Below are 6000 nucleotides of genomic sequence, written 5' to 3' on the forward strand. Positions count from 1 at the left end.
TAATAATTCTGAGGAAAGTGAAAAAAAAATTGCAACATGCTCAAGGGAATAATTTTTTGTAGGATTGGGCACCTAATTTTTCCTTAAATTTATGAAAGCAAATGGTACTCAGCTGAAAAGCTACGAAAATGCAATCTGTCAGATTTTAGTGATTAGCTGCAGTTGGGATCACTGTAAAATAATATCTGAACGTAGTCTTTGCTTTCTAAAACAAAGACTAGCAGTTGTTGAGTGGTGAAGGACGCCAGTAGTCTGAACAGTGGCCTCAAATGGTGATCCTTGTGAGAGGTGCAGGCTTGCTCTGAGGGAAGGCAGAGCTTAGGGCTTTGGGCAAGGAGAGGGAAAAGAAGCATTGGGAGGGGAGCATCAAAGGATGAGGGTCTGAATGGGCCTGGTTTGACATAAACTGGGGCCCGTGCCTTGCAGGGCTTGTGTATTTGCTGCGGGTATTGAAGGCCCCCATAGCTTGGGTGTGGGAAAGCAATGGCTCCTTGAAGCATTTGGAAGCTGTGGGGAGGCGCTCCAGCGGGTGCCCAAGAGTTACAGTTGATGGAAACTGAAAAACAACTTTTATTCAGGTGCTTCTGAATCATGACAAGAAGAAATGCTCTTGCTTGGGAGTGTTGCTTCTCACCAAACAGCCTGCGCTCTCCCTGCTTCCCTCACTGGTGCCTGCTGGGGCTGTCCTCCTTGTCTATCCTCCCCTGGGCATTGGGGTCCCCAAGGGAAAGGCAGGAAAGCTCAGGCTGTAGTTGGTGTTGGCTCTGGGGAAGAAGGAAAGATTAGGAGACCAACCAAAGAGTCCACTTTTTGTCGCTGGCAAACTCAAGATCCATATGGTTTCATCCAGGTTTCCCTGGATCCTGTTTTCCATTCTAAGATTAGAAATCTGCTCCCCTCAGGGGAGAATGGAAAGGAAATTCTGTGGTAAGCTTTGCTATGTTTCCAGCTGACATTTTCCACAGAAGTGGGCTGTTGGGCCCAATGATTTTTAAGATCTCTTTACAATAGGAATAAGTTTCTGCTCCTGCTGAAGGCAACAGTAACTCTCCCTTTGGCCTCCATAGGTCCACAATTTCATCTTGCAGTCAGATTGCACGAGGCAGTACTTTAAGATTCTGGTGACAAAAAAGGTAAAATCAAAAATAACTTAGAGATTTTTCACTCAAGTGCTGCTCATCATACTGGCTTATTTCCTAAGTCTATAAAAATGTTTTCCATGTTTTTCTGATCCAATTTATTAAGATTTTATAGATACTGTCCAGGGGCAGAGACATTATCTAAGCATCTGTGAATCTTCAGTACTTCTTTCCTCTGTTTTGCCAAAAAAAATCAAGATCAAGAATAGTTTTTTTAAATGATCAGTTACAAGATACTTGTTTTGATTTTAGGGTCTTCTAAAGAAAATTTGTCATAAAACTTTTCGAAATGGGACTACTTTTACTTCTATGCTTGCCAACAATCCAAATGTCTAGGTGTTTCTACCATAATTTGTTTTTCCAATTCTTTATAAAAAGTTCTATTTTGTGCTTTGTCCGAACATTTTTTCTTGCAGCTGTTCTAGAAATAGATTTTTTTCTTCCCTTCTTCCTTTTTTCCTTTCCTTCTTTCCTTTTTTCCTTCTTTCCTTCTTTTTTACAACCAGTAACAGGATGTGTATCATCCATGCAGCCAGTCTGGAGAGCAGGCATAGGCAGACTACAACCCAATATAACATGCGGAATTAACACTTCAGGTTGACACCCATTAAAAATATTCACCAGGATTGACTCAGCCTGCCCATGTTGCACAAATAACATGCTGGGCTCGGAAGGATTCAAGATCTTATCTGCTCTCAGTGCAAGTTTGGTGTGGAGGGCCTGATCCTGTTCTTTCATTAACCTCCAAAGGAGTTTTGCTGCTGACTTCAAAGGGAATTACATCAGCAGCATTTGGAGCGAAGAACACGCAGTTCCTATATTTCTGTATCTTTTTCCCTTTTTTTTTTTCCCTTTTTCCTTTTTCTTTTACATAATTCAAACTACAGCAGAAGCAATAGGAATAAATCTCCTTTCTGTTTGAGCAGTGTTGATGCACGATGGCTCTGTTTATTTGGAAGTCTGAAGTGCAAATTGAGTATAGAAACCAGCAAGAGCTGAGATTATGAAAGGTTTGCTTGTATGTGTGGCTGAGTACCCTTGATTCCCATTGTCCCCTTGACAGGGATCTTTCAAATTCCTTAATATTTCTTGGCGCTTTGCACAGCTACTTGCAAAGGCCGAGAACCCTGCTGAAAACCGGAGCGAAACAATTACATGTAGCCACTGCTGATACATCCATATAAACAACGGTGCCTGAAGTGGTCGCTGCAAGTAGTTATTCCAAACCCTAGGGAAGTTAATGCTCATTCCTTCTTTGTTTTCACTGTGCTCAAGGAGGAGGTGTGTGTGGAGGAGGGATGAGATGGAGCCACCGTTGGAGATTTTGCTTGTTTTTCTGTTTCTTACAGGCTCTATCAGATTAGAAAGCAGGATGAATTCACTGGGTTTTTTTTTTTTTTTAATGGAAGAAAATCAGAATCCACGTTGCCTCACTGCCTGGCAAGGGCCGGACACGCTCCCCATCTCCGTTCCAGGCCTGCCACCAGACCTGCCTGAGCTGCTTGCTGGGAGCACCAGCCCCTGCCTCAGGCCTGGTGCCGGCCTCTGCCGCACGTTCACCCCAGGGAAGCCCTAGGAGATCATGGCCGCCTGCTCCCCGGCACCAATGGCAAAGGGCTGGTGACAGGCGGGAGCAGTCACATCGCTGCCGCTGTGCCCACACGCAGGCTCCCAACCTTCACGGAAAGGGTCGTGTTTGCCATTTCCTGTTCGCTGGGCTGCGTTTACCTCCTTCAAAACCTATTAAGTCATCCACTGTGGGGGCTGCTCCGTGGGCTCCTGAGGGCGTAAACACGAACCAGCTTGCTCCTAATCTCTGAGAGGTTTTTCCCCCCTAGCCTACTCTTGCCCTGTTTGATCTCAGTCAACCTTTCCAGCTCTTTTCTGTGCCAGAAGGTGGTTTCTTTACTCCAGCACCGCAAACGGCCTCCGTGCTCCGGGCTGCCGTTTGTCCCTGCTGCTTCCTTCTCACTTTGGCAAATCTAATGCTGGAGCCAGAGCAAGTGACACAGTGGGGACGTGAACCTCTGCTTCTTAACTCCAATGTAACTGCCTCAATCCCCTGGAAACTTTACTTTTCTCCTGTGTCACTAGCGTTGACCATTCATGGGGACAGGACAAGACTGGGACTTAACGTTTGGGTTCAAGTACCAGCTCCAAGGCAGAGGTGAGGACTCAGATTTTCCACATTTCACTTCTACATCCTGATAAATAGGTTAATTGAGCATCTATCCTCAGCTTTCACAAAGGAAGAAAAAAAAATCTTACTTTTTAGGGTACTTTTTAGGAATTCTAGGTTTTTCACAATGCAAGATGGGAAGAAAACAGAAACTTTCCTATTTTCAGAGGACAGGGAGGTGACTTTTTTTTTCCAAAGCACCATGAGAAATGCTGGGGACTGACTATTCAGTTTGGATCTAGTTAAGCCATAGAGCTCTATACTGTCTTCTTTTTCATCTTAGCAGAACACAAATACCTTTCTGAAGCCTATTGTGAGGATGATTTTTGACATACATAATATAGAAATAAGCACATGTTTTTAACATTTAAACTGCTCAATGCGACAATGTCCAAAAGCTTCAGTGGAAGCTCAGTTGCTTGGAGTCTTTACATCAAGACAGTCTGTCTTTCCAAAAGATAAGCTCTTACACCCATCAAATTATTTGATGCAGAAATTACTGGTAAAATTCCATGGCTTGTTTGAGGCAAAAGGTCAGGTTAAATAATTCTACCTGTTCCTTCTGGACTTAAACTCTATCTGTAAGTGACAGCTGCAGAAGTTCACCTGAGCCTCCTGCTGCCATCCTGCTGTGCATTGCCTGACATTTGGGAATTGCTGAAATGTTTCTGCACTGAGTTTTGTGATGGACATTATCAGAGAGGCTCATCAGGAGTCCCAGAGTGCACCACAGCAACGGAAAACCGGTGGAAACTAGATGCAGCAACATGACTGTCAAACCCGGCATTGCTCCCAGGTACACTAAAAAGTTGCAAAGATAAAGCATTAGCCATGCCATCAAGTCACTTGTCACTGTGGAATGAAAAGAATTGAAGAGTTAAGTGGTGCTTCTACATAAATGTTACAATAGTTCATTAAGAAAGACTTGATGTTCTTCCATCATGTTCTGCCCCAAAAGAATTATTTTAGATGATTAGGAGAACATGTTGTGTGACATAAAACAATGAGTCTGTGCAGAAGATGTTATTTTGGCAAATGCTTTAATACCCACTGAAGTGTCCAATGCATGTTAACAATCTAGCCAATAAGCTATAGGTTCCTCACCCCCCCACCCCCAGTTCATTGAGAAACATCGACAAAACTGCAAACATATGTTTCTACTGCTAAAGCTTAGTCTTATCACAGTTTGAAAATGTGGAAAATCAATTACATGCTTTGAATTACTCCCTTTATTGCTATAAAAGAATTTCTTCATTCTTTCAGGGTAGTGTACACTTGGTAACATCTACCACTAACAGGCTGTTAGGCCTTTCTGCTGAATTAATGCACTACAAGTAAACTAAACAGAAGGCCCATGGAATGCTAAACATCCACTTTCTCTTCTGTTGTGGCTGTGCTGCAGCTTGGGAACCCTCAGCCTTGTTGCTACAACATCTGGACAACATTTGGGACTGTCTCTCAAGTACACGGGTGTGCACCTCCGGTGAATTTTAACTTTCAACATCTCTCTGCCTCTAATCTATATTTAATGTTTCATGACTAGTAGTCAAAGAAACTTCAGCTAAATATCAGGTTGGAATGAAAATGATCCTTGGGAAAACACTCATTTTCAGCATTCGCCAGCAAAGTATCTGTGACAGAGACGTTCCCTGGAGATTTGTAGACCATTCTCTCACAGTAATAATAATTAAGACTCGTGATTACTGTGCCCACATAATCAAAGATCGCTTCATAAAATGTACTCCCTAAAGGAAAGAATTCTCTGCTCCTAACTGGATGTCAGTCAGAGGGATCAGCACCCCCAGGGATCTGGAGTCTTTGCTTGCCCTTTTCATTACAGTGTTGTTAGCATTGTGTTACTTCATATTCTTCTCAATGCAAATGAGGAGGTAATCATGTGTAAATCGTGCCCTCCAGAAGGCACATGTGGTGAGTTTTTTTCCCCCAAATCTACCACAGGGATTTCTCACATGGAACATAATTACATCTCTGCCATATGGGCTCATTTATATTCTATTACAGGTTAAGCTAATACGACTCAGAAATATGCTAAAAATACCTCAAAGTATTTTGAGCACTGTCAAAACACTTGTCATTTCTTGCTTGCCTATTTGATTGTGAATGACTCTATATTTATTTAGAGATCCGCAGTGCCAAGTAACTCTAGAAAGACTAAATAAGACCACTTTTATGTTGCCCAGTCTCCACTAAAAAAAAAATAAAAATAATTCTCTGCTATGTCATGCTCTTTTGGTAATAGTGACTAGATCAGTCACAATAAAACCAAAAAGCCCCTAAGACATATTTACCTGAAGCAACACCTTTGTGGATTTTCATTTTCCCTTGAGGAAAGGAGCACGAGAGGTGCAGCTTTGCCATCATTGGGCTGGATCAGGCCTGTGTTTGATGTAATTACTTTCTCCTGACAAAGATATTCTTGCACTTTGGACATCATAAAAATACAAAACCACTCTAACCACAGAAGAAAGGCTACTGCAGAAATAATAGTGGCCTATAAAAAGATGGTAAGATAAGACTAGATCGGTGGTAAGTATGATAAATTAAATACTTTAAAATGAAAACAACTAAAGGTTTTATGACATTATTGGCAAAATGGTAGTATTACACAATTATATATTACCCTCCAAATTCAATGGAATTTTTTAATTTCACTATAAGTTT

Source organism: Tinamus guttatus, unplaced genomic scaffold, assembly GCF_059628265.1.
Source record: "Tinamus guttatus ecotype Peru unplaced genomic scaffold, ASM5962826v1 Tinamus_guttatus_pri_ptg000509l, whole genome shotgun sequence".
Taxonomy (NCBI): Eukaryota; Metazoa; Chordata; class Aves; order Tinamiformes; family Tinamidae; genus Tinamus; species Tinamus guttatus.